A 25,018-nucleotide genomic window follows, 5' to 3' on the forward strand; every position below is an offset into this window, starting at 1 on the left:
TTGTTAGGAGTCATACATTGAGTAGAATAGCAAACTCAATGTGATACTTAAGTCATGATGCTCTCCCACCTAATAGATTAGTCTTTTAGGTTGGGCTCTCCTCATGTGTTTAAGTCCTAACAACTGGATCTTTCATTGAGAGTTGTGTCACGGAAAGGGCTACCTATAGGCTGGCTTAATGTACATAACCAAATACTGATAGGTGAGTGAAGCCGCCAAAAGAGAAAGGTCTTACATCGGGCCAGTGTCAATAGAGTAAAAGTTGATGTGGACGTCGACCCTTTAAGGGAACGGCAATGTTAGGAGTCTCATATTGCGTAGAATAACAAACTTAATTTGGTATTTAAGCCATGAGGCTCTACCACCTAATAGACTAGTCTTTTGGGTTGTGCTCTCTTCATGTGCTTAAGTCCTAACAAGTTACTAATTCATTTCGGAATAAAACTGTTTGTAATTAAATAATCACCTCTTATAATCAAAGATAAAAAATGGTTACGGAACATCTAATAAAATGTTTTTTTTAATTTGTGATTTTGAAATTTTTGTATTTTATAGTTATTCGTCACACAAAATTGGGTGTTCATAAATGTTTTTTTTTATTTGTTTCTTACTTGATAGCAAGCAAACCGATGTTTGTGTGCTATTGTAGAAAGTAACCGATAAAGAAATAAACGCAAATTTTATTAAGAATAGACAAATAGAACATTTAGAACTAGAACACATGGAAACTATTGGAACAACCGATAAGAAACATTTAAAACATATACGTGTTGATACTACCGAAACTTGTGACAATAAAATTTTAAAAAAGATAATTTAGGGATAGTGGCGGAACTCGTCAAAAAACACAGGGATACTACAAGAATTCGCCGAGAACGCAATGATACTGTCGGAAATCATGACAGAGACGAAAATAAAAAACAAGCATGAAGGGATAATGTCGGAACTTGTTGAAGACTCGGGGATACTATCGAAACTCGTGACAATAAAAGTAAGGATGAGTGCACATGGATACTTTTAGAACTCGTGACACGAAAATTATAAACAAACATGCAGAGATACAATAGGAACTCACTGAGAATGCATCGATACTGTCAGAACTTGTGACCCGAAAATTAAAAATGAACACGCATAGATATTGCCAGAACTCACCAAGAATGCATGGATATTGTTGGAACTCAGAAATTCACATGAGGCTCGTGGTCATGGGAAGCAATAATTTAAAAGCGAGAACACATGGATATTGCCATAACTTGGAAGTCCATATCAGACTCGATATCCTAGAAAGTAATAGTTGACAGCACGTCACGCTTAGGGTCCTTGAAAGTAATAATTTAAAAGCGAGAACACAACACCGAAACTCGAAAATTCATATTAAGCTCAGGGTCCTTAAAAGTAATAATTGAAAACAAGAACTCAATGATATTGTTAGAACTCAGAAATTCACATCAAGATCAGGGTCTTGGAAAGTAATAGTTGAAACCGATAACACAATGATATTATCATAACTCGAAAATTCACATAAAACTAGGGACCCTAGAAAATAATAAATGAAAGAACATCATGTTCGGGGTCTTGGAAAGTTATAATTTAAAAGGGCAAACATGGATACTGCGGGAACTTAGAAATTTATATGAGGCTCAAGTTTTGGAAAGTAATAATTAAAAGCATATCAAGCTCGAGGTCTTCTAAAGCAAATTTTTTAAGCGAGAACGCAGGGATACTACTAGAACTTGGAATTCACATGAGGCTCAGGGTCCTGGAAAGTAATAATTTGAACACGAAAATGCAAAGATGCTGCTGGAACTCGGAAATTCACATCAAGCTTAGGGTCCTACAAAGTAATAATTGAAAAAAACATTAAGCTCAAGGTTCTAGAAAACAAAAATTTAAAGGGAGAACACATGGTTACTACCGAAACTCGAAAATTCGCATTAGACTCTGGTTCCTTGAAAGTAATAATTTAAAATGATATTTTTTGAAAGAACATTATAGCATATGAGTCCAACAATGTCATTACATTTCAGCGTTTGAGTCTGCTAATGTTTTTTAAAAAACGTTCTAGCATGTGAGTCTAGTAACGTCATAACATTCCAACATCTGAGTCCATCAATGTTTTTCTAAGAACGAAATAGTATATGAGTCTAGTATCGTCTTAACATTTCGATGTCTGAGTCCGACAATATTATTTCGAAAAATGTTCTAGCATTTAAGTTTAGCAATGTCATTTAAGAAGTTCTAGTGTCTGGGTTTAACAACGCTATAAAATTTCGGCATCTGAGTTCAACAATGTTTTTTTTTGTTGTTGAAAAGAATGTTCTAGCATTTGAGTCAACAATGTTATAACATATTGACATTTGAGTTTGATTTTTTTCAAAAGAATGTTCAAGTATCTAACTCTATCAATTTTATTACATTTCAACGTGTGAATCCAACAATGTTTTCTTTTTCAAAATAACATAGATTGACCACCTATGTCAGTATTATTATGCAATAATGATGCATGCAATACATATATGATTATATGAGAGTGTGCTTTTTGATGCATGAAACTCTTATTGATGCATGAGTATGCATTAACTTGACTTGGTGATATATTTCAAGATATGTATGTATGTTATGAATGATGTATAATGAATGAAAGTAGAGTGTTTGTCTAATGAAATGATGTATGAACAACAATGATTGAATTAGTAAATGAATATTATATTGAGCTTGAGAAAATTTGGATTTGATTTTTTGAGTTTGATTAACTTGCATCTCTTTAGCACCTTCAAAAAAATTTGGTTTCAATACTTTTTAAATGAGAAATTCCTGATTTTCCTTTGACTATTTATGTTGTTAGTCTAGAGAGGTTTTCACCTCTGTACTAAAAGCAAGGTGTCGAGATATGCATTATTCTATTTTACTAAAAGTGTGAACTCTTCTTATCTAGAGGTGAATGAAGCCTGAATTAGCTTGTTTAGTAAGATTGAATTGAACTTAAAAGGAAGGGACACTTCTAGATGGTACTTTAGTCAGGCCTGTAAAGGAATATGGAGCTTCTGTCTTCTTGGATATATATAATTTTAGAAGGAACCCCAAAAATATAGAATCTGAATTTTTATTTCTTTCAAGACAAACATATGTTTATCTAACATTTTTCCCGGATGTGGAGTGATGAATAATATATTACACACTATTCAAACCCTAATTTAATATGATTGATGATTTTTTGTGTCTAATTGACTTTGTTTCACATGATTTAGTATTTTAGACTTTATTGGACTAATATTCCTAAAATGAGCTAATTTGGGATTATTTGGCTTGATTAAATTTATTATCATTTTCATATCATATTTGGTATCAGTGCACATTTTGGGCATTATGGAAATAGAGGATATGTGTTGAAGTAAAGATTGTATTTTTATTTTTGGAGTTTTTATTTGTAAATTCGGTTTTAGTTTTGGGCCCATTGTTTAGGGACTATTTTCGATTTTACTCTTTGTAAAATAGGAAACCCGAATTTCACTCACACACTTGACATTCACTCATTTTTAGAATTTCGTTATTTCCCTCTTTGGCTCTACTAGGGTTTGGTTCTTCCCTCATTTTCGGTTTTGAAACTTCTTCATTTTCATTTGCGGTTTCTTCTTCCATTGTCATGAAAGGCTAAATTTCTGGACTAAGTTCCTTTGGTAATGTATTATAACTCTTGAGGTTTTGTTATTGATGCATTTTCGGTTTTTTTATTGTTGATTTCTTCTATCTTATTTCTGAATATTGTTTGCTTAATTCACTTAGTTGATTTAATCTCTAGTGCATTAATGCTTAGTTCGTGTGAATTTGTTAATCGTTTCATGCTTATGCTGATTTCGCTTAGTTAGAGGCTTAGGTTTTGGAACTTTGAATTGATTGTCGCTTAGTTAATTGATTCTCAACAAAGTTGGAAGTTAATGGTTGGAATCTAAAAATAATCTTTTGAAACAGAGGATTGAGTTGTGAACCAGCGAACCAAAAGGATGTAGTCATTTTATCACATTGTTATTTACTATTTCTGAATTTGCTTATTGTTCATATTAATCCAACAACAAAATCCCCCTTTGTGTGTGAGTATAAGGTGTTTGAATCTTTGCTTGAAAGATAATCCTTAGGAAACTACTAGAAGTCACTTCCTAGTACTACAGTTCTTAATTGTTATATTATTTACATTGGGTACGACCTCGGTCATGGAGAAACTTAGTAATCAATCTCCGTAGGCTGCTAATATTACATTTATTAGCCAAATCATACTCACCTAATACACAGCCCTCTTTGGTACGGATATGAGTACAGGCACGGATACATAATACACTATCCTTATCAAATATCAATATGTTAGGGTATATTCAGTAAGGTTTCGATAAGCTCTCTGCACAAATATTTCTAGTGCAATTTCTTGTAGGTTTGAATCAAGTCATCAACTTTGGCTTCACCTAAGAGAAATACCCTAGCATAAATATTTCTTTTGTAACTCATTCATGTAGCTAAGCGCAAATTACCAAATACTCTTTTTTTTTCTTTAACTTAAACTATAGATGAAAATCTGGTTCTTTAATTATAGAGAACCAATTTACAAAAAACTATGAATTGGTATGCAAGAACTAATTTGCGGTTCTCACTCAAAATGGGAGAATCCTGTCCATGCATAATTTATATCTTGGTTTGAAGCATAATTTACCTGCAAGAATGGACTTTGTCATTGTTTATTTATCATATATGTTTTTAATTTAGATTCAAGAGAACATGAAAGCAATTGATTTCATTCCATTGCTGGCTCCTCCTGTGATGGAGAAGATAGATGAACTTAAGGTTTTCCATATGCTACACTGTTTATGTGAGAGGTTCTACAATCCCATATCTAGTTTCCTATTGAGAGTCCCTTTTGATACTGATTATGCCTTTTCATATGGGTTGAACTTTCTAAATTGATTGTAGCTGAACTATATCCCTAAGATTGAGGACTTTAATTTGTAATTTGGATTTATGTTTACTGAATAATCTTAATTTTTCTTCTTCTTCTTCTTCTTCCTATCAGCACATTATTATTTGTCTTTTCATTGAGTTTAGGTGCTTTGTTTGATCCATGCATAGGTTTCCAACTAGTTAGAGTGATTTGAGATCTTAGAAAAAGTAGAACGTTTGGTCAATGTTCCATTCCCCATTGCTGTTCACCCAATTGATAATAGGTTTCAAAACGTTTGGGCAAAGAGGCATTTGGTTGGCACCATTCTTGAAGGTTGGAACCATCCTCCAACCAATGAACGGAAATCTTATATACTTCCATACCACTCTCTTTACCAACAATAAAAAACAACGACCTCACTAAAAGTATGGCAGAGTAGTGGGTATACAAGATTTTCTTTCCCAACCAAATGTCTTGTATTGTTGCTATATGTTTGATATTTAGAACAACTATATCCTTAACCATGTCTCAATCCAACAAAATTGTGATATCTATAAAAATAAATTAGTTAAAAACATATTTGTTATTTTTATTAGGTGTCAAAATTTTATTGGAATATGACAGATTAGAGACATGTTTTTGGAAGAGATGATCTTTATTTTCATTTGTCACCCTAGTTTCATTACTAAAGCATCATTAAAGTGACCAAGGTTTTTGTACACAAATCCACACGAACATTTCAATAAGGATAAGATTTCCCAGTTGATTAGATGAACCACAAAAACTAGATTCGGTAGTTTATTGAGGGAACTACGAATTGGTTCATGAATACTGATTCACAGTGCTTTTACGAACCAATAGGCATTAATTTACATACTGATACATAATCTCAAACGAACCATCATATTGAAGATATCATTTTTCTCATCCCTTAGCTTCAAGCCGTCATATCTCCAATGAAACTCCAACCACATAGGAAAAGAACTAAGGAAGCTGATAGCTCTAGCAAAAAGACAGACACGTGGAAGAAGGAGAAAAGAGGAGGCAACAACCACCGCATAAACAAGAACATTAAAGAAGATGAGGCAAATTAAGGTTAGAATAAACCAGGGTTTTGATATGATTAGATATTGGGTTGTGATGGACTTACTTGGGCATTCCAATATATTTTTTACTTCTATGGACTCAATCTAAATAAAAAGTTAATTCTTTAAAAAAAAACTTTGGTTCTATTTGTTTTGTAAAAATATTTCTTATTTCCATTTTATGTTTCTATTTCCTGAAAATAGTTTGCAATTCCATGAAATGAAAATTTGAAAACATGTTTGGTTCATATAACATTTTATTTTTCCAAACAATGGAAAGACTAAAATCTGTCTGATCTATTTATTTCCAATGTGTTTTTTTGAATGATGAAAGCATATTTAACTATACTTCTATTTATAATTTTTCAATCTTTTAATAAAGTTAAAAGGTGAAATTGAAACAATATTTTCTACTAAGTTTGGAAGCTGTAAATATTGTTTTCCAACAAATTTGTATAATTTAAATCCATAACCATATACATATGTAACATATTAGTAATATCGAATCTATTAAATTGTTGGAAAAGAAAATTAAATAAGATAAAAAAATAGTATTAATGTTGAATATAATATAATTCATGTCTTATAAAAAATTTATGCTTATTGGTTATATTAAGTTTCCTAAAGTCTCAGATAACTTTACCATTATCAATTTACAAAAGTATCTCGAACTTGTACCATTTCAGTTGCTTCTTTAGCATTGATATTTATACCTTTTGATCTTCGCTCAAACCTGATTCGTTAGCAATCAAAATCTTCTCCAGGATATTAGTTAAGATGTCTAACTTTATGCAATTGCATTCTAATGAAATTATTTATAGTGTAGGATGCGTTAAAAATTTGTTTTATATATGTTGCATATACAATGACTGTCAAAATTTATACACATAAAGATTTATATATAATCAATATATCATTCATCATTCATTTATATTACTTTTATTTAAGAATTAATAATATTAAAATTAAATAGTGAATGATACAGTAAACACATCATTCATCATATGTCATATTATCTATAGTAACTGCATATGTCATATTATCTATAAGTAACTGCATATGTCATATTCTATGCATGTTTGCTTCTTTCAAATTGAAGGATAACACAAAATATATCTAGATGCATACACGGCAAATAAGAAACTAAGACTATATCTATACTATCAATAATTTATATCTATAATCTATAATATATACTATATATAAAGCTAAAACTACAAATAACTATCATGACGTAATTTTTCACATTCCAAAATTACCCTTTTGTAAATCCTCTATTAATAATCATCATAAACTTCCAAATATTACTTTTATTCTTTTCTACAATACATCATTATTTTTTCGCAGATTTTCTTATTTTCATATTTTCTTATTCAATTCTATATTTGATTAATAGTCTTACATCTTTAGTCTCTATTGAGTTTCTATGTAACATTTCTTATATTAAATTATTTTTCTTTCAAGAATATAACACAAAAATGATACATATCAGAAAAATAAGAATACAGGTCGATAGGCACAAAGTGCCGATCAATACGTTAGTATTATATAAATGCAAAACATGCCTAAGAGGTATTTTGGTAATTGAATTGACGTAATTTTTATATATCCTACTGTGCCCTTAGTACTATATAAATACAAAATATATTTAAAGGACATTCCTGTAGTTGAACATTATAATTTCAAGATCCTTTTCAACTTTATCGTGTAACTTTATAATTCCAATTTAGCCATTCAGTCTATGGTAACATCATTTATCCAAGAGTGCTACTCTCATATTTAAAATTGTTTCACGTTCTCTCTTTTTTCATCTTTTCTCCTCCTATTCTCCACAATCAACTTCTTCTCATCTTTATACTTAACTGATCATAGTGTCTCATTCTATAATTGCAAACTCATTCAGCACATCGTATCTTCTCATTCCCTAATAATAAATTATGCAATCATATGATGGTAACAAGAAAGTTCTTTGGTGATATTAAAGTATTTGATAATAAATCAAACCTAACAATATATTACTTTTTTACATTAATCTTTGGTCTCTACTACTGATATCATTACGCTAGAATAGAAAAACAACAACGCTAAGAATTGTTATTCAATAGCGCTTAATGTGTGTTGTCTATGTGAGCATAGTAGAATATACGGTTATATTCAAAAGCGTTGTACAGATAAACATTTAACTGCCCTCATTGAAGTAAATGTTGTTAAATGTCTACTTTTAAATAATGCAAAATCTATCTTAGACATTATATCAAACATGTAACAAACAAGCCCAACTACACCACATTTACCAGAGATTTGACAATATAAACATCAATCTGAAAACCCAATTCATAAACTATTGCATGAACTGAAAGGGACGAAGGTGCTGAAGATGTAAATGACAAATCTATGAATTTCTTCTTCCCCTTAACTGAAGAAATAAGAAGACAGAAAAACATAGTTTAGATTCAACATAATAAGAATCAAATTAAAATTTACATAAAAAATATGGATGAAAAAATAATAGCCAAATGCAAGAAATACATACAGAGATTGCAAGTTTGGTAAATCACCAATACCTTCACCTAGCTTCATCCTTGACATTTCCTATATTATAAAATAAGCAGTTAACATAGATATAAATGCAAGCACAATAGTGAATCAAAGAAAAATAAATAAGGCAAGATAAGATAATGATTCACCTTGTACTCGAAAATAGAAATCAAAAGCTAATAATTTGGTTGAAGGGAGAATCTAAGAGGAGAAGAATAGTAAGAGAAATATAATACTTAATAATAAATATATTATTGTGTATGAGATTTTATTTTTAAATCTGCAAAGATTCGCGCTCACTGAAACAAACGTTTTTTGAATATATAACTTTTAACATGGCTCATTAAAGCAAACACTATTAAATGTATGTCTTTTAACAACACTTATTGTAATGAGTTTTGTTGATATGCCACTTTTAACAATACTCATTTAAGCAAGTGTTGTTAAATAGATTCAAATCAATATCGGTTTCTTAAAAAATGCTGTTAAATATCAAAAAAATTTAAAATTATTTAGTTGTCATATTATGTTCAACTTTTGATGATGGAACGACAAATAACATAATTTACTTTACAAATTTGATTTTTTGTTGTGTCAAATCACATACCTTAATATTCTATTTTAATAATATTGGTTGGTGATTTAGAATATTTTTGAAGTAATAACCAATTGCATTTTTCGTATATGTATGACCAAGTTGTGTTATTTATGAAAAACTAGTATATGAGTTTCTGTTAACAATTTAGATTATTTTCGTGTAATATTTACTCGAGTTATATCTTTCAAAATAAAATTAAATAATTTTATAAATACATAATAAGTAATAACTAAAACAAGCGTGTTTGAATGTATGACTTTTAACAATATTCAATAAAGCAAATGTGGTTAAATGTGTGACTTTTAATTGTGCTCATTAGAATGCAATGTTGTTGATATATCATGTTTAACAACACTTATTTAAGCAAAGTCTTGTTAAATATATTTGAATCAACATCACTTGCTTAAATAAACATTGTTGAATATCTTAAGCAAATATACAACCACACTCCTTGAAGAAAGCAATGTTAAAGCTATATCCACCTATCAAATTTAACAACGATTGTTTAAAAGAGTGTTGTTAATTATTTTTCGTATTGTACATAATATATAGCATTGTGGTAGAAAGTGTTGTTAAATAAACATTGTTAAATACGAATTCTGACATAGTGTATATTGTTTTCCATGTTTGAATTATATTACTCTTTCTCATTCCAAATTGGGTATGATTCTAAGTTGCTCGAGTGAACTTGATTGGTTTCAAAAATGCCCTCATGTATTCGATACTTTCACTTACTCCAAGAGTAAGTTTTTTAAACCTACTCCTCATCCTAGCCATCAATTTTATGGACATCTAATGGTTTAGATCTACTTACTAATTCAAACCATTGAATTTCCCTTGAATAGATGGTTAGGATGAAGATTTAGTTTAAAAAACTTACTCTTGGAGTAAGTGGATCCCCTTTTAGAATGAGTGGAGATCCACTTACTCCAAGTGTAAGTTTTTTAAACTTACTCTCAATTCTAGCCATCAATTTTATGGACATCTAATGGTTTAGATCTACTTATTACTAATTCAAACCATTGGATTTCCCTTGAATATATGGTTAGAATGAGAAATAAGTTTAAAAAATTTACTTTCGGAGTAAGTAAATCCCTCCCCTTTCATAATATAGAAATGGGGAAATGGATTATATGGTTTAAATTAATAGGCTATGTTCATAACTTCATATAGAATCTTCTTGTGAAAACATATTAACATAATATAACTGGCCATTTTCAATTGGTAAAAATACCATTAGAGGAAACTTTTGTAAAAATTAAAATTTAATCGAAAATAATAGATCCACCATAACCTATACAAAATATGTGATACCACGATTAAATACAATTACCAATCACACCTACTCACCCTTGGATTTTGATTTGATATTATTAGCCCGTAAATTGAATCATGCTTTTACCAATTGGACATATACATTTTCATTCAATTGTATTTATGTGTCATCATACATTTCAGTTTCAACGAGATTAATAATTGTGTTTTGTCCCATAATGGTAATTTCTGAAATTGAGAGCATAAATAATGGGATTTGATTCCTACAAATGCTAAGAATATCTCAATAGGGTCATAGAGAGTTGTATAACTGGAGGGTACTTAAAAAAATATGACCAGGTGGGTGTAAAAGTTGCATAGTTAAGAAATCATTACTATTTTATATCGAATTTAACTTTGTTGTGGGAAAAGTTTAAAATTAGTATTATGAAACTTACACCGATGAATAACTTGGTTAAGGCATTGAGTTAATGGTTGGAACAGTGGGTCAATGATTTAACCGGTTGACTCGACTTACATTAAAATTATAAAATTTATTATATTAGTTAACATTATTTAATAATTATATATTTCAAATTAAAAAACATTATACCTAATTAAATAGTCAACAAAGAATATTTAACTACAATAAAATGTTACAAACAAGTTCTAAATATCGTCAAACAACATATGTATTATGCTTTAATTGCAACAAAATTGCACATAAGTTAAAAGTTTTTTTTTCATCTACATTTATTGACTCGAGCAGTCCAACCAGTCTCACCATCCGAGTCTCTGATTTACATAAATTCATAGAGTCGGTCCGGGTCAATCCGATTTTGATGCAAAACCGGTTTGATGAGAGCCTGAGACCGGCCAAATGTCCAGTTCATGATTGAACCATCCAGTCCGAACCGATTTTTATAACACTATTTGAAACAACATGAGCAAATGATTTCTTACCATTTGAGTTGAATAGTTCTGTTAATTTAAGAACTATTTTATAAGAATAAAATCTTGAAAATAATATTTTAGCCATTTTATATTATATTTATTTTTTCTTAATTATAGCTAAACGTCATTGAATGCATAAATTACAAATATCTTAATTCCCATGTCATTATGCTCTACTGTTTTAGGCTACTAAATAACCCCAACGTTGCAATGTTTATATTGCATTTATGCCAAACAATTTTGATGCTTTATTGTATAATTTTTATTGACATTAACACCTAGTTGATTGGTATTACTATTGAAAGAGGATCAAACAGTACAGTCCACATTCACCAGAAAATACTCTTCTTTCACCCAAAAAAATGGTAGAAAAAACAACAAAAATGGTAGAAAACAGCTACATTCAATGATCGAAATAGCTATCCCATGCCAAAACACATACCTCATCTTCTTTAGTTTCATTGTAATTGTGCAACCTATAAAGTACGAAGTAGTGCAACCTATAATTTTCCCCACTACACTCAATTTTCCCTTCCCAATTTTAATCTCTACGCTCCTTCTCTTCCAACATTAAGGTGTGAAAGATACCACTACCTTGCTCTCATTTTTCAACATTTTCAATTTTGTTTCAGAATATTTTGTCAAGTGAGTAACATGACATATTTATATGAATTCAAGATTTAATCTCATGATTATATCAGTTAGAAACAAAGTTAGGTACATAATAGGTATATATAAAAAAATTTCACTACACTCATTTTCCCTTCCCATTTTTAATCTCTACCCTCATTCTCTTCAAACTTTAAGGTGCGAAAGATATCACTACCTTGTTATCACTTTTCTGCATTTTCAATTTCGTGGATTGGCTTAATGAAGGAGTTGTACTAGAACATTTTATCAAGTGAGTAACATGACAAATATTTATATGAATTCAAGATTATTTAATCTCATGATTATATCCTTTAGAAAAATTGCTGAAACTTGAAACCAATTGGATGGTATTAAAGGATATGCTTTCATTATTTATCCTTTGTTTTCCTTTTCTGTTTTTTATTCATTTTCTATTATTTCCTCTTTTAGTAAGTCAGTTATCAGTTTGTTAGTAACTGACTTAACTGCTTTCTATTTTTAGCTTTTTCCCTTCATTACTGTGTATATAGCTCCTCTTGGCTTTGCAAGATTAATTCCATTCAATCAATGATGAATTTCATAGAATTCAATATGGTATCAGAGCATTTTTTACTTTGATTACCGTTGCGCCTCTCTCTCCTCTTCTTCACATTTTTCTTCTGATTCTCTCAATTCTCATCTCCTTCTCCCTCCTGATTTCTTAGTTCTCTTCATTCCTTTCGTTTTTTAATTCGTCAATCAATGGTTGATTATCAATCTGAATCTCAAAGTTTTTCACATAATACTAAAATTCAAAACTCGAGGAATCCCTTGTTCTTGCATCCAGGAGAAATTCTTGTATCAACACCTTTGGATAGGACGAACTATAATTCATGGAGCAGAAGCATGAAGCGTGCATTATTGTCGAAAAATAAATTCAAATTTGTTGATGGATCCATCTCAATGCCAGAAAATGATGACTTACTGTTTGATGACTGGGAAAGGTGTAATACCATGGTGATTTCATGGATTAAAAGAAGTTTGAATGCACAGATTGCCCAAAGCATAGTTTATATTGAGATTGCAGAAGAATTATAGAAGGATTTGAAAGAAAGATTCTCAAAAGGTGATTATTTTCGCATCTCAGATTTGTTGCAAGAGCTTCACTCAATTAAACAAGGTGATAGAGATCTTTCACATTATTTCACTGATTTGAAAATTGTTTGGGAAGATCTAGAAGCTTTAAGACCTTTACCTTCATGTGTTTGTGCCATAAAGTATAAGTGTAGCATGTTAAAAATAATCAGAGAACAAAGAGAGTCAGAGTATGTAATATGCTTCCTTAAAGGTTTAAATGAAGCACAACAAGATCTCAAATTTTACTTCTTGAACCCCTACCAACTATTAACAAAGCTTTTTCATTGTTACAACAGCAAGAAAGTCAAATAGGTAGTGTTACCACAAAAATTCTGTTTAGTTCTAACATGGTTGATTCTAGTGAAGGCACGAACAGAACATCAGGTAACAATGCAGAATGGAAAGGAGTTCTAGGTAGAGGAAATAATTCTGGAAGAAGCAGAGGAAGGAGTTTTGGAAGAGGTTTTGGTTCAAGTAGAACAATGAATACCAAAGTTTGCACTTTTTGTGGAAGGGAAAGACATACAGTTGATGTTTGTTATTACAAACATGGTTTTCCTCCAAATTTTGGAAGACATAAAATAAACAATGGTGGAAATGGAAGTGCTAATATGATTGATTCAACCAATGGAGATGAGTTGACTGAAATGAAGGATAGTGACAAACCTACACTGAGTTTTAGTCCTGCACAATATGCTGAACTTGCCTCCTTATTAAACAATGTTGTTGGAAGCAAGGTCAATCAACTAAGCATAATGCCTCTTGAAGAAGCAGATTCATCTAAGGAATCATGTAATATCCTTCCTTAGATACTTGACACTGGTACTACTAATCATATGTGTCCTTATTTGAGTAGTTTCGTGTCATATCAATCCATTAAACCTGTTATTATCAAGTTGCCAAATGGATCTATTGTCACATCTAAATATTCTGGTATAGTTATGTTCTCTGAGACCTCGGGTGTCCAACCGATGCATCTAGTCATTTTGGACTCCTTGCTTCGTTTACTGAGCCACTAATTGATCGTCCTCATGTGGCTTTGAACAGACGAGAGGAGCCTTCAGATTAGGCCTCGGGTGAGGCCTGGGTCCAATCCTTTTTCCTATAAATAGGGGGTTACCCTCTTCATTCTTCTTCACTTTGCTTTCTTAGATAAATTTCCTCATGTTGAGCATGCGTTGTTCTTGAATCCGGCTACCAACATTTTCATTTCTTCCACAATTCCCGACTTTGAATACTCGGTAATATTTTCTCTTATATTTATATATAACTTTCTCTGGTCGTAGCATGCTCAATGAGGAGTCTAGTTCCGACGAGCTGTCTGGACCTCCGCCTATTTTTAATAAGCTTGTCTCTTATCACCATTGGCGAGCTCGACTTGCTTCTACCCCGAGTAATAGCCGGTCTGCATAGAGGCGACCAAAGCAACTCTCTCTATCGGCCTTGGATGGTATGTGCATCTTGGAGTCTGATGCTTCTTTTGGTGATAGGTTGATCACGGGGAGGAACTTTTCTGATCGTACCGATCAGTGCGACATCCCGGAGAGTATGGCGGGTCCAAACTCCAAATACTGGTGGGTTGACCAGGAAGTCTTAGGTAACCCTACCTTCTTCCCTCCAAACGTGTGTCTTGTTGTGGATGTTCTTACTCACTCGACCAACGACATCCTATGGTATGCCCCTAATGATCAAGAGCGGGTTAGCCAAAACATACTCATCGAGAATCAGAATCGCAGGAGCTTCTACATGTATGAGTATGTTTGTCAACGAGTAGGGGTGAGAATCCCCTTTAAATGGTGGTATGTCGAGGTGTTGCAATATCTCCAGGTGGCCTCTTCTCAGCTGCACCCTAATTCTTGGGGGTTCATCCTGATATTCAAAATCTTATGTAAGGTCATGGAGCGGTCATGTACTATCCGGTTGTTTTTCTAGATGTTTCAAGTAGCTCATAGCACAAATAAGGACGAAACAAGGAAGTTCGTCGAGGGTGGACGTCTCTGCAATCTCAGCATGGTCGTGTCCTCCTCCATCCTTTTGGAGGATCGATGGAGAAATTGAAAGCTGGATTCTTCCAAGTAGAGGTACGAGGATCCCATCATATCCGGGCATATGGCCCCAACAATCTACCTTGTTTCCCATTTTCCTAGAACATGCGAATTCACCAAAAGCACGTCGAGTCTTTCAACTTTTCCTACAAACAACTACATGATTAGGAAAATAGGGTGGTAGATGAGATGTTATCATGGATTGAGGACGGACAAGTTATTGAATGCTACAGGCTCGTCCAGGTCGATCAAGCATTCGAGGAATCATTTGGTAGATATATGGCTATATGTGTATTTAAATTATATCATGATTAATACATTCCACGCCAGACTTGTTTTCTTCTGTCTTTCTCATTAGTGGCTACGGCCAAATAAGGAGATTAGTGCAGACTCCTAAAACGGGATGCCTATAAGAGGAAGGATGCTGAAGCCAACAACAGGGCGAGGCACAGTTCACCTGCCCGATCTGAAGGCCTGTCTAAGAGGCTGGTATCCCTTGAAGGGAAGGCGAGCATCCTGCCAATTTGAGGGAGACCCCTCTTTCTCTCCCTAAGCCCATCTCTACCATTCCTTCCGGGTCGACCCCAAGTCACTCAGTCAATTTGATAGCTGAAACATGTACTCCTGTTGGGGATGTTGAAGTGGTTGTTGCCCGCCAAGATAGGAATGGAACGGACAAGGCTGCTGGAGAAGGCAAGAGAAAATCAACTCATGTCTGGGCGAAGTACACCTATAATATCCCAAAGGCTGTTGAGAAGTCTTTGATGAACCTTAGGATTCAAGAGATGATGGATAACATACCCATGGTTGAGTTGTTGCGGAGGACTCGGGAGGCTAGGGTTTTGGCAGCATCGATGGCCAAGTACCTCGAAAATGAGTGAGTACTGGCCACCTAGGTTAGCGAGGAAGCTCTGGCCAACCTACATGAAGAGCATTCGAGCGAGCTTCATGAGCTTAAGGAATAACCGGTTGAAGCCCTAAAGAGCTTGGAGGGGCAGAATATTGCTGTGGGCGAGAAATTCTCCGCCATGTTGCTCCAGTTGAAGGATGCCTAGGAGGTGGCTTTGTCAGCCAAGGATAATCTGGGTGCTCCCCAAAGGGAACTAACCTCCCTTGATGATCACCTCGGAAGGGCTGAAGAAGAGAAGCTTCAACGTGGGGACAAGTTGAAGTTATCAAAAGGTCGAGAGGAGTCAGCTCAAGCTAAAGTTGCCCAGATGGGAAAGGAGTTGGCCAACTTGAAGGCGACCAATCTGAAGCTGGAGGATGAAGTTTATGCGGAAGCTAACACGAGATAGGATAATGCTTTTTCCCAAGTCCACTTAGCCTCCTAGATTCCGATTGGCCTTGGACGTGGATAAACGTCTGGGTCACTCCTGAGGGCTGCCTGATGGCTGAGGAAGACGATGGCCCGATCACGCTTCTTGTTTTAGCCAAGGGTGATGGGGAGGCTTGATTGATTATAATGTTTTTTCAATGTAACCGACAGGTTTTATATTTCCATCTTCATTTCAATGAAATTGTAGTTCCTTTATTTGCCCATCCAAGTCTATAATAATCTTTGTGATTCTTAAGTGTTGTTTGATCGGGAATTACTGAATCCAAATTATAATATCTGGACAAATGCCATCACCTAGATTAAAGTAATGTAGTTGGGTTAATAAAGTAGAGTAGCTTGCACTAATCCTGAAGTAGACATCGTTCATATCATAATAACTCATTTGTATCACACCTTAAATAAATTGGACCAAATAACTCTTAAGTGACAATTACCTAGATTGGTATAAATGAATCAGATAATTTGAAGTGACAATTTTCCAGGTTGGTTCTAAATGAGATAGATCAAATAATTCTTAAGTGACGACTGTCCGGATTGGTATAAATGTATCAGATAACTTGAAGTGACATTTGCACGGTTTGGTTCTAAATGAGATAGACCAAATAACTCTTAAGTAACTAATGATCGGATTAGTCATGAATGATGTGTGGTTAAGGCGTATATTACCCGCACTTTCAATGAGGGATGGTCATTTGGAGACCAAGAGGGCTTGGTCCTCGCTTGGGTTTTAGGTATAGACCGCCTTCAAAGGGGGACAGATCCACGCCTTCGAGGGGTGACTTATTTGAGACTAAGGGGACTTGGTCCTCACTTGGGTTTTAGATGTAGACCGCCTTCAAAGGGGGAATGGTCCACGCCTTCGAGGGGTGATTGATTGGAGACCAAGGGTCTTGATCCTTGCTTGGGTTTTAGATATAGACTGCCTTCAAAGGGGAACAGATCCACGCCTTCGAGGGGTGACTAATTTGAGACCAAGGGGACTTGGTCCTCGCTTGGGTTTTATATGTAGACTGCCTTCAAAGGGGGACGGGAACACGCCTTCGAGGGGTGATTGATTGGAGACCAAGGGGACTTGATCCTCGCTTAGGTTTTAGATGTAGACCGCCTTCAAAGGGGGACAGATCCACGCTTTCGAGGTGTGACTAATTTGAGACCAAGGGGACTTGGTCCTTGCTTGGGTTTTATATGTAGACCGCCTTCAAAGGGGGACGGGTCCACGCCATCGAGAGGTGGTTGATTGGAGACCAAGGGGAATTGATCCTCACTTGGGTTTTAGATGTAGACTATCTTCAAAGGGGAACATGTCCACGCCTTCGAGGGGTGATTGATTGGAGACTAAGGGGACTTTGTCCTCACTTGAGATTTACATGTAGACCTCCTTCAAAAGGGGGTGGGGGTCCACGCCTTTGAAGGGTGATTGATTGGAGACTAAGGGGACTTCGTCCTCACATGAGTTTTAGATGTAGACTGCCTTCAAAGGGGGATGGATACCCACCGTTGAGGGGTGAGTGATTAGAGACTAATGGGACTTGGTCATCGCTTGGGTTTTAGATGTAGATCGCCTTCAAAGGGGAATGGGCCTATGTTTTCCGCTGATCTGTAAAGAAATAAATGAATAATAACTCATTAACATATATGTTTTTCGGATTAGATAGGTTGTCTGATCATGTAAGGGGTCGACATTACATTTTTTCCTTGTATCCTAAGCAAAGAATTTTCAAAGGTTCATTGCATTCCATGTCATGGGGATCTCTTTCCCCAATAAAGCTTCAATCTTGTACGCACCTTTACCGATTTTATCAAACACCTAGTAAGGCCCTTCTCAATTTGGTGCTAGTTCCCCTTTGGGCCGGTCAACATCTGCCCTCCGAAGGACCAGGCTTTCAGCTTCAAACTCTCTAGGGACTACTACAACATTGTATTTATCGGCAGTTCGCCTTTTGATGGTGACTTCTCTAATATGAGTCTGGTCTCTTTTCTCTCCAATCTAGTCTAGGTTGTGTCTCAGGGTAGTCGAGTTGGAAGTCTCATCAAATTGCATAGTTCGTCAGGTTGGTTCCCCAATCTCTACTAGTATCATAGCCTTAGCGTTGTAGGTGAGATTGAATGGTGACTCCCTGATAGTAGAGTGAGGAGATGTTCTATAGGCCTAAAGGACATGGTCTAATTGGTTGGGCCAAACCTCTGGTTTCGTCCAACCTCTTTTTTATCCCCTTTAGATAACCTTGTTAGCCGACTCTGCTTTCCCATTAGTTAGAGGATGCTCAACTAAGGTGAAATGCTGCTTGATATGTAGCCCAAATAACAATTCGCCAAACCTTCAATCTGAGTATTGGGTACCATTATATGTTACGATCACGACCGGAATCCTGAACCGAGTGATGATATTTCTCATTGTAAAATTCTGGATATTGGCTGAGGTGATGGTTGACAATGCATCAACCTCTATCGACTTGGTAAACTAGTCCACCGCTACTATCAAGAACTTGAGTTATCAACTGCTAGTGGGAAGGGTCCCAGGATATCCATTCCCCATCTGCAGAATGACCAAGGGGACACAATGGTTGTCAATTCTTCGCGGTGTGCCTTGTGAAGGTCGACGAACAACTGACACGGTATGCATTTTTTTGTTAATTCAAAGGCATCTTTCTCTATGGTCGGCCAGTAATACCCCGCCATTAGTACCTTCTTTGCTAGAGAGGCCACCCCGAGGTGGTGACCACAATTTCCTTCATGAATATCCTGGAGTACATATTACGCCTTATGGGGCCGAGGCATTTGAGTATTGGGGCGGAAAATCCCTAACGATATAAAGATCCTTGTGCCAAAGAGTACCATGAGCTATGTCGGAGGAACCTCTATCTCTCTTTCTAGTCCTCTGGAAGATCACCAAGCATCATGTATCTAATGATAGGACCAGACCAACCCTCTAGGATGGGTACCTGTTCGATGGTCATGACGCTTGGCTTCAGGATGGTTTCTTAAATTATCGACCTGTTACTCCTCGTGCATTTTGTGTTGGCTAATTTGGAGAGTATGTTTGCCCGAACGTTCTGCTCTCTGGGGACATGCTGGACGAAGGCTTCCTCGAACTTGGCCATTATCTCTTTGACCTTTTCCAGATATTTACCGAACAGTGTGTCCTATGTTTGGTAAGTACTGATTATCTGTAAGACGACCAATTGGGAGTTACTACAAACAATTATTTTTTCTACGACGACCTCCCTAACTAATTGCAAACCATCAATGCATGCCTCATACTCAACTTGATCGTTTGAAGTGGCGAAGGTGAAGGTCAATGAGTATTCAATAGTCATATTGTGGCTATTACCCAATAAGACTTCAGCTCCACTACCCTTGGGATTGGATGACCCATCCACATAAATCGTCCACATCTGTCCTGAATAATCCGGCTGGATGGTTAACTCTGCGATGAAATCTTAGAAGACCTAAATCTTAATGGATGTTCTAAGCTTGTACCAAATGTCAAATTGTGAAAGCTCAATGGATCAGGAGATCATTCGTCTAACCAACTTCGATCTATGCAGGATTTGTCGGATAGGTTGATTGGTTCTTGCCACCATAGGGTGGGATTGAATGTACTGTTGTAACCGTCTTGCTACTATTAAGAGGGCATAGGTCACCTTTTCTAATTTCTGATATCTAAGGTCGGGACCTTGTAATGCATTGCTAGTGAAATAGACTGGGTTTTGGCCTGCTGCACTTTCGCAGATCAGAGCGACTGCCACAACCTCATCAACTACGACCACATATATATATAATGTTTCCTCGGGCTCTAGTTTTGTGATGATTGGAGGTGTGGCTAGGTATTGCTTGAAAATTGGGAAGGCTTATTCATAATCATCTGACCATTCAAAACTTTTGCTTTTCTGGAGCAGCTGGAAGAGTGGAAGGGAATGCTCGGCGGCTGTGGGATGTAATCTGGACAAGGCCGCCAATCGCCCATTCAACTGTTGGACTTCCTTGACCGAGCGAGGGCTCCTCATATCTATGATAGCTTGATACTTTGCAAGATTTACTTCTATTCCCCGGCTGGTCAATAGGAAACCGAGGAATTTCCCGGCTTCCACCCCAAAGGTGCATTTTTCCAAGTGGAGTCACATGATGTATTTGCGCAGCTGCCTGAATATGTGTTCAAGGATAGAAACATGATCCTCTTGGGCAAGACTTTTAGCAATCATGTAGTCCAAATATACTTACATATGTAGTTCGACCTGATCTTCAAACACCTTATTTATAATTATTTGATAGGTGGCCCCGACATTCTTCGACCCGAATGGCATGACAGTATAATAGTATACAGCCTTAATGGTGATGAAGGTAGTTTTTTTTGATCTAGTGGGTAAATAGGGATTTGATTGTAATCGGAGTAGGCATCCATGAACGATAGATACTAGTAACCGGAGGAGTTGTCTACTAGATGATCGATGTTTGGAAGAGGATATTGATCCTTAGGACACACCTTGTTCATGTCCGTGTAGTCAACACTCATTCGCCATTTCCCGGATGGTTTTTTTACCCGCACCACATTTTCCAACCATGTGGTGTAAGTAATTTCTCGGATGAAACTAGCTCAAGAAGTCTAGAGACCTTCCGAGTAATCTTTGTTGCTCTCTTAGTGCCCATTTTTCTTCTTTTTTGTGCGACTGGTTTCACTCCGGGTTGGGTGGTTAATCGGTGACAAATGATTGAAGGGTTAATTCCTAACATGTCAGTGGCAGACCAAACAAAAAGGTCTTTGTTGGCTTTCAAATAGTTAACCAACCTCAATTTTTGGATTTTTGTGAGGGTTTTACCGACGTAAACCAGTTTGTCATTTTGCAGCCCAAGTTGCAAATGAATTTTCCCCTTTTGGTTAAGGTTGGAAGTCTCCTTCATTTTCTCTTCCGTCCAATTCAACTAAATGGTTGCCACTTTGCCACTTTGCCACTTGGTTGGGGGCGAGCATTTCCTTGTGGGTTGACTTAGCTGAAGGCTCATGTGGTAGCAGCTCCTAGCACTATGTTGATCTCCTTTAACTATGCATACTCAAAGGTTAGAGGATTGGAATTTCAAACATAAGTATGGTAAGGATGCCACTACTTCAAGCCGATTTAAGGTTGGTCGGCCAATAATGGCGTTGTAAGCTGATTTGTAATCATTGACCAACAACTTGCCTTGAATTGTTCGTGTCAAAGGTTGCTCGTTGATAATCAACCAGACATCCACATACCCTCATAGGGTAATTCCCTGGACATTGAAGCCCACCAACTGGCCATTATATGTCCGTTAAGCTGCCATGGTCGACGAAAAGTCTTCCAACTTTCTTGTTGTTCAGCTTAATAGTGATGACCAAGGGATTCTCATGGCCTCAGACGAGACCTTTGTAATCACAGTTATCAAATTAGATTGGGGATGCAATTCTATTTTCGCCTAGTTGGTGGGTGTTTTTGGTGTAGGATTGCATAACTTCACGAACATATCTTTTATGGGCCGCACTTGAAGTGCCCCTTAGAGCAAAACCTCCAAAAAAAATGTTAATATTGGGCTCCTCAGTTGTCGGTTGTTGGAATGGTATGTGTCTACCCTGTCACTGTTTGAAGGGCATTCCCGTTGATTTCTTATGGGGAACGTCTCCTTGATGGACTGGGTCGATGTGATAGCGATGACCATTCTTGGCGGGTCACCCTACCGATGAAATGTTGCAAATGGTCAGTTGTATTAAATCTTCTATTGTGTCTCGGAGTTGGGTACAATCCTCCGTTATGTGCTGGAATATGCTCTGGAATCATAGTACTTAGATTGATCATGGGCTCCCAATTTTTTGCTTGGGTTTGGTTTGGGCAGTTGGACAAGGTGGGTGGCCATGACTTCTTGTAAAATCTTGGAGTGGATGGCATTAAGTAGAGTGTAGGTAGTGTATTTGGATTTTTAGGTGGTCGTGGTGGGTAATTTTAGGATGATCATGGAATTTTGGCTGTTTGGTTTCCCGTGAGGGGTGGTCGTATGTGATGTGGTCGGAGGATGCTCGGGTGGGATGTGTTTCTTTTAGGTTATTGAATTGTTGAGCCTTTGATCGGAGGTCTTCCATTGTAAGGTCGAGATATTTGGCCAATTCTTGTCTAAAACGACTATCTTGCAGGCCTATGACCAAGATATGCATCGTCACATCGAGACTTAAGGTGTGGCCCTTCATGGCCTCTATATTGAATCGATCTAGGTATGCGCAGATGGGTTCGTGTTGTCCTTGCCGAATATCGGACAAGGTGTACAAAGACATCAGTTGTAACTTGCTTAGTGTAAAACAGACATTGAATCTATCGGCCAAGACTCTCCACTGATTTATGTTGTTTAAAGGTAACAAAGTAAACCAGTGCAGGGCAGCGCGTTTCAAAGTGAGGGGGAAAGCCCGACACATAATGGGGTCGGTCGCCCCATGGAAGAGTGTAGTCGCCTCGAAGGCGTCCATGTGGTCTAGCAGGTCGAATGTTCCATCATACTGATCAATGTTGCTTGAGCAGATTAATTGTTTAGGTAAGGGAGAGGACATAATTAGCTCGATGAATGGGTGTTTGCCCCCGAGGGATTGTGGTTAGATGGGTGGTTTGTGTGTGTAGTTTTTGTGTTTAAGGGGGCTGTGGGTATAGGCTGGGATTCTTCAGCGAAGTTTGTGCAGTACTCATCGGCAATTGGTCATGAGGGTCTTTTGCTTGATTCAAGTTTTTGTTGACAAAGCTCAACTAGTAGTTGGGCGTGTTGTTGGATGATTTGGCCTTGAGTTTGGATCATTTGCAGAAGTTGTTGAGTATTGGGTGGTTCTGGGATAGGGTTTGGACTGTGACTTTGATTGGCTTGTTGAGATGGTTGTAGTAGTGTTGGAGGGTCGGTGGATGGAGTATGGTGGTTGGGAGACATGTTGGTGGTAACTGGCTCTGCTTGACTAAGGGGTTGTGTTTCGTTTCGAGTGGTCACCATGGTGTAGATAACCCAAAGACGACGCCAATGTTCTTTGATGTTGATCAGGAGTGATCGGAGTTGAGGATCCAACTGAGTAACTTGTCTTGGAGGATTAGTCGGAACAGAGCTTGGACCTGCCGGTGGAGGTATCTGAAAAGTTCTCCGATGATCAAGTCAGTATGAGACTCAACTTGAATGATTGAGAGTAAATATGAGATAGATTAGAGCAAGGTGTAACAAATGTAGGTAATAAATGAGTTAGTGTGATGTGATACTTCTTGTGTGGGAGTTCCCTATTTATAGACTTTGGGATGGTGACGTGGCATCTGGTCGTTGGTTGGTTGTATTCTGCATGTATTATAGGAGTATGATAGGCCTATACTAGGTTGTCCTTAACCATCGTGCACGTCCACTATTGTCGATTTATTATGGTAGGTAGAATTTGTAAGCGGTGTAGCAGATGGAATGCTAGTGGCACATTACTAGCGAGTCAGAAATACATTAATGGTGAGTCAAAGATGCATTAATAGTGAGTCAAGGATGCATTAATAACTCATACAATAAGTACAACTCGGACTTAGTCAGCCAGAGGTGGAAAGTTTTTAGATGGGTATCCATCCGGTTTACCCGGGGTGGAACACTACTCTTATTTCCTTTGTCATAAGGATATAATTACAACTACTAATCATGACATGACTGCCATACAAAGGAGTAGTTATATTTAAGATGAACCAATAATTATAAACGACCATATTCAAGTTACCCTTTTATCATGAAAATGTCTAAATTGTAGACTACATATGTGTGCAATGGAATGCTCTTTCCTAACAAGTAACAACCATTTTGGTTTAGAAACACTCTAATGAAAGAAATCATGTCTAGTATTGGCAATTTGGGTCGCACTGCCCATACCCATTTAACGTCCGTCTAAATTAGAGCGGGTATGAACATACCCATTTTTAAATTGGACGTGAAATATCATGTTATGCCCACCCTAAACATGGGCAGAGCATACTTGTGGGCTGCTTATATAAATTAAAAAAATACAATTAATTATAAATTATCACATTAAGTAGGTTTATTTCAAATGAGTTGTGAAGATATAATTGAAATCATTGGTATTAGACCATATAATAATTTCTCCTATAATATAATTCAAAGTCAAGACGTAGATGACTAGAATTTGTACATTTTGTATATTGGCATGTTACCTGCAAACTTTTCAAAAGTGAGAATCAATGAACTAAGATGATAAGCCAAACCAATCACTTGAACCTTACCAAGTTCTTGAAAATTCTACAAGTTTATGATTATTAGATCCCCCAACACCAGAAGGCACTTAATGCATCAAACATATCCCACTAAGCAATCCACACGAATGGACTCACTATATAGTTTAGTAGATCCAACTTTTGATAATATATATATATATATATATATATATATATATACATGCTGGACGAAGGCTTCCTCGAACTTGGCCATTATCTCTTTGACCTTTTCCAGATATTTACCGAACAGTGTGTCCTATGTTTGGTAAGTACTGATTATCTGTAAGACGACCAATTGGGAGTTACT

The 25,018-nt window shown here is 36.1% G+C and overlaps 1 long non-coding RNA gene across 1 annotated transcript; it reads right to left on the reverse strand.

Moving 5' to 3' along the window:
* Window positions 1-20,267, reverse strand: LOC109340891. The gene is made up of 3 exons (XR_002106858.1): window positions 20,254-20,267; window positions 1,613-1,620; window positions 1-129 (listed from the first exon to the last, which is right to left on the reverse strand). It is a non-coding gene; the product is annotated as an uncharacterized LOC109340891 (long non-coding RNA).
* Between the last annotated feature and the right edge of the window lie 4,751 nt (window positions 20,268-25,018).

This window comes from Lupinus angustifolius, unplaced genomic scaffold (genome assembly GCF_001865875.1).
Source record: "Lupinus angustifolius cultivar Tanjil unplaced genomic scaffold, LupAngTanjil_v1.0 Scaffold_277_7, whole genome shotgun sequence".
NCBI classification, from domain to species: Eukaryota; Viridiplantae; Streptophyta; class Magnoliopsida; order Fabales; family Fabaceae; genus Lupinus; species Lupinus angustifolius.